Source organism: Phyllobates terribilis, unplaced genomic scaffold, assembly GCF_046119375.1.
Source record: "Phyllobates terribilis strain yellow unplaced genomic scaffold, ASM4611937v1 Scaffold_331__1_contigs__length_2093441, whole genome shotgun sequence".
Lineage (NCBI taxonomy): Eukaryota > Metazoa > Chordata > Amphibia > Anura > Dendrobatidae > Phyllobates > Phyllobates terribilis.
Window position 1 is genome coordinate 1696306 of NW_027363091.1, and position 8699 is coordinate 1705004.

Below are 8699 nucleotides of genomic sequence, written 5' to 3' on the forward strand. Positions count from 1 at the left end.
ATGTAACAGCAGAATGGTGAATTCAGCTCTGGAAGATAATACACGATGTAACAGCAGAATAGTGACTGCAGCTCTGGAGATGAGTGGAGGATAAGACATGAAGTAACAGCATAATAGTGAGTGCAGCTCTGTAGGTGACTGGAGGACAAGACACGATGTAACAGCAGAATAGTGACTGCAGCTCATGAGGTGACTGGAGGATAAGACATGATGTAACAGCAGAATAGTGACTGCAGCTCTGGAGGTGACTGGAGGATAAGACACGATGTAACAGCAGAATAGTGAGTGCATCTCTGGAGGTGAACGGAGTATAAGACCTGATGTAACAACAGAATAGTGACAGCAGCTCTGGAGGTGGCTGGAGGATAAGACACGATGTAACAGCAGAATAGTGACTGCAGCTCTGGAGGTGACTGGAGGATAAGACATGATGTAACAGCAGAATAGTGAGTGCAGCTCTGGAGGTGGCTGGAGGATAAGACATGATTTAACAGCAGAATAATGAGTGCAGCTCTGGAGTTGACTGGAGGATAAGATACGATGTAACAGCAGAATAGTGAGTGCAGCTCTGGAGGTGACTGGAGGATAAGACATGATGTAACAGTGGAATAGTGATTGCAGCTCTAGAGGTGACAGGAGTATAAGACACGATGTAACAGCAGAATAATGATTGCAGCTCTGGAGGTGACTGGAGGATAAGATCTGATCTAACAGCAGAATAGTGACTGCAGCTCTGGAGTTAACTGGAAGATAAGACATGACTTAACAGCAGAATGGTGAGTGCAGCTCTGTAGGTGACTGGAGGATAAGACATGATGTAACAGCAGAATGGTGAATTCAGCTCTGGAGGTAACTGGAGGATAATACACGATTTAACAGTAGAATAGTGAGTGCATCTCTGGAGGTGAATGGAGGATAAGACCTGATGTAACAGCAGAATAGTGACAGCAGCTCTGGAAGTGACTGGAGGATAAGACATGATGTAGCAGCAGAATAGTGACTGCAGCTCTGGAGGTGAGTGGAGGATAAGGCCTGATGTAACAGCAGAATAGTGACTGCAGCTCATGAGGTGACTGGAGGATAAGACATGATGTAACAGCAGAATAGTGACTGCAGCTCTTGAGGTGACTGGAGGATAAGACACGATGTAACAGCAGAATAGTGACTGCAGCTCTGGAGGTGACTGGAGGATAAGACAAGATGTAACAGCAGAATAGTGAGTGCATCTCTGGAGGTGAACGGTGTATAAGACCTGATGTAACAACAGAATAGTGACAGCAGCTCTGGAGGTGACTGGAGGATAAGACCTGATGTAACATCAGAATAGTGACTGCAGCTCTGGAGGTGAGTGGAGGATAAGACACGATGTAACAGCAGAATAGTGACTGCAGCTCTGGAGGTGACTGGAGGATAAGACACGATGTAACAGCAGAATAGTGAGTGCAGCTCTGGAGTTGACTGGAGGATAAGATACGATGTAACAGCAGAATAGTGAGTGTAGCTCTGGAGGTGACTGGAGGATAAGACATGATGTAACAGTGGAATAGTGATTGCAGCTCTGGAGGTGACAGGAGGATAAGACACGATGTAACAGCAGAATAATGATTGCAGCTCTGGAGGTGGCTGGAGGATAAGACACCATATAACAGAGAATAGTGAGTGCAGCTCTGGAGGTGACTGGAGGATAAGACATGATGTAATAGCAGAATAGTGAGTGCAGCTCTGGAGGTGGCTGGAGGATAAGACATGATGTAACAGCAGAATAGTGACTGCAGCTCTGGAGGTGAGTGGAGGATAAGACCTGATGTGACAGCAGAATAGTGAGTGCAGCTCTGGAGGTGACTGGAGGATAAGACACGATGTAACGGCAGAATAGTGACTGCAGCTCTGGAGGTGACTGGAGGATAAGACATGATGTAATAGCAGAATAGTGAGTGCAGCTCTGGAGGTGGCTTGAGGATAAGACATGATGTAACAGCAGAACAGTGACTGCAGCTCTGGAGGTGACTGAAGGATAAGACATGAAGTAACAGCAGAATAGAGAGTGCAGCTCTTGAGGTGACTGGAGGAATATAGATGATGTAACAGCAGAATAGTGACTGCAGCTCTGGAGGTGACTGGAGGATAAGACAGGATGTAACAGCAGAATAGTGAATTCAGCTCTGGAGGTAACTGGAGGATAATACACGATGTAACAGTAGAATAGTGACTGTAGTTCTGGAGGTGGCTGGATGATAATAGATGATGTAACAGCAGAATAGTGACTGCAGCTCTAGAGATGACTGGAAGATAAGACATGATGTAACAGAAGAATAGTGAGTGCAGCTCTGGAGGTGACTGGAGGATAATACACTATGTAACAGCAGAATAGTTAGTGTAGCTCTGGAGGTGACTGGAGGATAAGACATGATTTAACAGCAGAATGGTGACTTCAGCTCTGGAGGTGACAGGAGGATAAGACACGATGAAACAGCAGAATAGTGACTACAGCTCAGGAGGTGACTGGAGGATAAGACACGATGTAACAGCAGAATAGTGACTACAGCTCTGGAGGTGTCTGGAGGATAAGACACGATGAAACAGCAGAATAGTGACTGCAGCTCTGGCGGTGGCTGGAGGATAAGAAATTATGTAACAGCAGAAAAGAGACTACAGCTCTGGAGGTGGCTGGAGGATAAAACATGATGTAACAGCAGAATAGTGACTACAGCTCTGGAGGTGACTGGAGGATAAGAGGCGATGTAACAGCAGAATAGTGAGTGCACATCTGGAGGTGACTGGAGGATAAGACCTGATGTAACAGCAGAATAGTGAGTGCAGATCTGGAGGTGACTGGAGGATAAGACCTGATATAACAGCAGAATAGTGACGCAGCTCTGGAGGTGACTGGAGGATAAGACACGATGTAACAGCAGAATAGTGACTGCACTTCAGGAAGTGACTGGAGGATAAGACATGATGTAACAGCAGAATAGTGAGTGCAGCTCTGGAGGTGACTGGCGGATAAAACATGATGTAACAGCAGAATAGTGAGAGCAGCTCTGGAGGTGACTGGAGGATAAGACATGATGTAACAGCAGAATAGTGAGTGCAGCTCTGGAGGTGAGTGGAGGATAAGACACGATGTAACAGCAGAATAGTGACTGCAGCTCTGGAGGTGGCTGGAGGATAAGACACGATGTAACAGCAGAATAGTGACTGCAGCTCTGGAGGTGACTGGAGGATAAGACACGATGTAACGGCAGAATAGTGACTGCAGCTCTGGAGGAGACTGGAGGATAAGACATGATGTAACAGCAGAATAGTGAGTGCAGCTCTGGAGGTGGCTGGAGGATAAGACATGATTTAACAGCAGAATAGTGAGTGCAGCTCTGGAGGTGACAGGAGGATAAGACACGATGTAACAGCAGAGTAGTGACTGCAGCTCTGGAAGTGACTGGAGGATAAGACATGATTTAACAGCAGAATGGTGAGTGCAGCTCTGTAGGTGACTGGAGGATAAGACATGATATAACAGCAGAATGGTGAATTCAGCTCTGGAGGTAACTGGAGGATAAGACACGATGTAACAGCAGAATAGTGACTGAAGCTCTGGAGGTGAGTGGAGGATAAGACCTGATGTAACAGCAGAATAGTGAGTGCAGCTCTGGAGGTGACTGGAGGATAGGACACGATGTAACAGCAGAATAGTGAGTGCAGCTCTGGAGGTGACTGGAGGATAAGACATGATGTAACAGCAGAATAGTGACTGCAGCTCTGGAGATGAGTGGAGGATAAGACATGATGTAACAGCAGAATAGTGACTGCAGCTCTGGAGGTGACTGGAAGATAAGACATGATTTAACAGCAGAATGGTGAGTGCAGCTCTGTAGGTGACTGGAGGATAAGACATGATGTAACAGCAGAATGGTGAATTCAGCTCTGGAGGTAACTGGAGGATAAGACACGATGTAACAGTAGAATAGTGAGTGCATCTCTGGAGGTGAATGGAGGATAAGACCTGATGTAACAGCAGAATAGTGACAGCAGCTCTGGAGGTGACTGGAGGAAAAGACACGATGTAACAGCAGAATAGTGAGTGCAGCTCTGGAGGTGAGTGGAGGATAAGACCTGATGTAACAGCAGAATAGTGACTGCAGCTCTGGAGGTGGCTGGAGGATAAGACACGATGTAACAGCAGAATAGTGACTGCAGCTCTGGAGGTGACTGGAGGATAAGACACGATGTAACGGCAGAATAGTGACTGCAGCTCTGGACGTGACTGGAGGATAAGACATGATGTAACAGCAGAATAGTGAGTGCAGCTCTGGAGGTGGCTGGAGGATAAGACATGATGTAACAGCAGAACAGTGACTGCAGCTCTGGAGGTGACTGAAGGATAAGACATGAAATAACAGCAGAATAGTGAGTGCAGCTCTGGAGTTGACTGGACGATAAGATACGATGTAACAGCAGAATAGAGAGTGCAGCTCTTGAGGTGATTGGAGGAATATAGATGATGTAACAGCAGAATGGTGAATTCAGCTCTGGAGGATAATACACGATGTAACAGCAGAATAGTGACTGCAGCTCTGGATGTGACTGGAGGATAAGACACGATGTAACGGCAGAATAGTGAGTGCAGCTCTGGAGGAGACTGGAGGATAAGACATGATGTAACAGTGGAATAGTGAGTGCAGCTCTGGAGGTGACAGGAGGATAAGACACGATGTAACAGCAGAATAATGATTGCAGCTCTGGAGGTGACTGGAGGATAAGATCTGATGTAACAACAGAATGGTGAATTCAGCTCTGGAGGTAACTGGAGGATAAGACACGATTTAACAGTAGAATAGTGAGTGCATCTCTGGAGGTGAATGGAGGATAAGACCTGATGTAACAGCAGAATAGTGACAGCAGCTCTGGAGGTGACTGGAGGATAAGACATGATGTAGCAGCAGAATAGTGACTGCAGCTCTGGAGGTGAGTGGAGGATAAGACCTGATGTAACAGCAGAATAGTGACTGCAGCTCTAGAGGTGGCTGGAGGATAAGACACCATGTAACAGCAGAATAGTGACTGCAGCTCTGGAGGTGACTGGAGGATAGGACACGATGTAACAGCAGAATAGTGAGTGCAGCTCTGGAGGTGACTGGAGGATAAGACATGATGTAACAGCAGAATAGTGAGTGCAGCTCTGAAGGTGGCTGGAGGATAAGTCATGATTTAAAAGCAGAAGAGTGAGTGCAGCTCTGGAGTTGACTGGAGGATAGGATACGATGTAACAGAAGAATAGTGAGTGCAGCTCTGGAGGTGACTGGAGGATAAGACATGATGTAACAGTGGAATAGTGATTGCAGCTCTGGAGGTGGCTGGAGGATGAGACACCATGTAACAGAATAGTGAGTGCATCTCTGGAGGTGAATGGAGGATAAGACATGATGTAACAGCAGAATAGTGACTGCAGCTCACGAGGTGAGAGGAGGATAAGACCTGATGTGACAGCAGAATAGTGACTGCAGCTCTGGAGGTGGCTGGAGGATAAGACACCATGTAACAGCAGAATAGTGACTGCAGCTCTGGAGGTGACTGGAGGATAAGACATGATGTAATAGCCGAATAGTGAGTGCAGATCTGGAGGTGGCTGGAGGATAAGACATGAAGTAACAGCAGAATAGAGAGTGCAGCTCTTGAGGTGACTGGAGGAATATAGATGATGTAACAGCAGAATAGTGAGTGCAGCTCTGGAGGTGACTGGAGGATAAGACAGGATGTAACAGTAGAATAGTGATTGCAGCTCTGGAGGTGACAGGAGGATAAGACACGATGTAACAGCAGAATAATGATTGCCGCTCTGGAGGTGACTAGAGGATAAGACCTGATGTAACAGCAGAATAGAGACTGCAGCTCTGGAGGTGACAGGAGGATAAGACATGATGTAACAGCAGAATAGTGACTGCAGCTCTGGAGGTGGCTGGAGGATAATACACTATGTAACAGCAGAATAGTGTAGCTCTGAAGGTGACTGGAGGATAACACATGATGTAACAGCAGAATGGTGACTTCAGCTCTGGAGGTGACAGGAGGATAAGACCTGATGTAACAGCAGAATAGGGACTACAGCTCAGGAGGTGACTGGAGGATAAGACACGATGTAACAGCAGAAAAGAGACTACAGCTCTGGAGGTGGCTGGAGGATAAGACATGATGTAACAGCAGAATAGTGACTACAGCTCTGGAGGTGACTGGAGGATAAGACACAATGTAACAGCAGAATGATGAGTGCAGCTCTGGAGGATAAGAGGCGATGTAACAGCAGAATAGTGAGTGCACATCTGGAGGTGACTGGAGGATAAGACCTGATGTAACAGCAGAATAGTGAGTGCAGATCTGGAGGTGACTGGAGGATAAGACCTGATTTAACAGCAGAATAGTGACGCAGCTCTGGAGGTGACTGGAGGATAAGACACGATGTAACAGCAGAATAGTGAGTGAAGCTCTGGAGGTGACTGGCGGATAAAACATGATGTAACAGCAGAATAGTGAGTGCAGCTCTGGAGGTGACTGGAGGATAAGACACGATGTAACAGCAGAATAGTGAGTGCAGCTCTGGAGGTGACTGGAGGAAAAAACATGATGTAACAGCAGAATCGTGATTGCAGCTCTGGAGATGACTGGAGTATAAGACACGATGTAACAAAATAATAGTGAGTGCAGCTCTTGACGTGACTGAAGGATAAGACACGATGTAACAGCAGAATAGTGACTGCAGCTCTGGAGGTGTCTGGAGGATAAGACACGATGTAACAGCAGAATAGTGACTGCAGCTCTGGAGGTGACTGGAGGATAAGACACGATGTAACGGCAGAATAGTGACTGCAGCTCTGGAGGAGACTGGAGGATAAGACATGATTTAACAGCAGAATAGTGAGTGCAGCTCTGGAGGTGGCTGGAGGATAAGACATGATTTAACAGCAGAATAGTGAGTGCAGCTCTGGAGTTGACTGGAGGATAAGATACGATGTAACAGTGGAATAGTGATTGCAGCTCTGGAGGTAACAGGAGGATAAGACACGATGTAACAGCAGAATAATGATTGCAGCTCTGGAGGTGACTGGAGGATAAGACCTGATGTAACAGTAGAATAGTGACTGCAGCTCTGGAGGTGAGTGGAGGATAAGACCTGATGTAACAGCAGAATAGTGACTGCAGCTCTGGAGGTGAGTGGAGGATAAGACCTGATGTAACAGCAGAATAGTGAGTGCAGTTCTGGAGGTGGCTGGAGGATAAAACATGAAGTAACAGCAGAATAGAGAGTGCAGCTCTTGAGGTGACTGGAGGAATATAGATGATGTAACAGCAGAATAGTGACTGCAGCTCTGGAGGTGACTGGAGGATAAGACAGGATGTAACAGTAGAATAGTGATTGCAGCTCTGGAGGTGACAGGAGGATAAGACACGATGTAACAGCAGAATAGTGACTGCAGCTCTGGAGGTAACTGGAGGATAATACACGATGTAACAGTAGAATAGTGACTGTAGCTCTGGAGGTGGCTGGAGGATAATAGATGATGTAATAGCAGAATAGTGACTGCAGCTCTGGAGGTGACAGGAGGATAAGACATGATGTAACAGCAGAATAGTGAGTGCAGCTCTGGAGGTGACTGGAGGATAATACACTATGTAACAGCAGAATAGTTAGTGTAGCTCTGGAGGTGACTGGAGGATAAGACATGATGTAACAGCAGAATGGTGACTTCAGCTCTGGAGGTGACAGGAGGATAAGACACGATGAAACAGCAGAATAGTGACTACAGCTCAGGAGGTGACTGGAGGATAAGACACGATGAAACAGCAGAAAAGAGACTACAGCTCTGGAGGTGGCTGGAGGATAAGACATGATGTAACAGCAGAATAGTGACTACAGCTCTGGAGGTGGCTGGAGGATAAGACATGATGTAACAGCAGAATAGTGACTACAGCTCTGGAGGTGACAGGAGGATAAGACACGATGAAACAGCAGAATAGTGACTGCAGCTCTGGAGGTGGCTGGAGGATAAGAAATGATGTAACAGCAGAAAAGAGACTACAGCTCTGGAGGTGGCTGGAGGATAAGACATGATGTAACAGCAGAATAGTGACTACAGCTCTGGAGGTGACTGGAGGATAAGACACAATGTAACAGCAGAATGATGAGTGCAGCTCTGGAGGTGACTGGAGGATAAGAGGCGATGTAACAGCAGAATAGTGAGTGCAGATCTGGAGGTGACTGGAGGATAAGGCCTGATGTAACAGCAGAATAGTGAGTGCAGATCTGGAGGTGACTGGAGGATAAGACCTGATGTAACAGCAGAATAGTGACGCAGCTCTGGAGGTGACTGGAGGATAAGACACGATGTAACAGCAGAATAGTGAGAGCAGCTCTGGAGGTGACTGGAGGATAAGACGTGATGTAAAAGCATTATAGTGAGTGCAGCTCTGGAGGTGACTGGAGGATAAAACATGATGTAACAGCAGAATAGAGAGTGCAGCTCTGAAGGTGACTGGAGGATATGACATGATGTAACAGCAGAATAGTGACTGCAGCTCTGGAGGTGACTGAAGGATAAGATACGATGTAACAGCAGAATAGTGACTGCAGCTCTGGAGGAGACTGGAGGATAAGACATGATGTAACAGCAGAATATAGACTGCAGCTCTGGAGATGACTGGAGTATAAG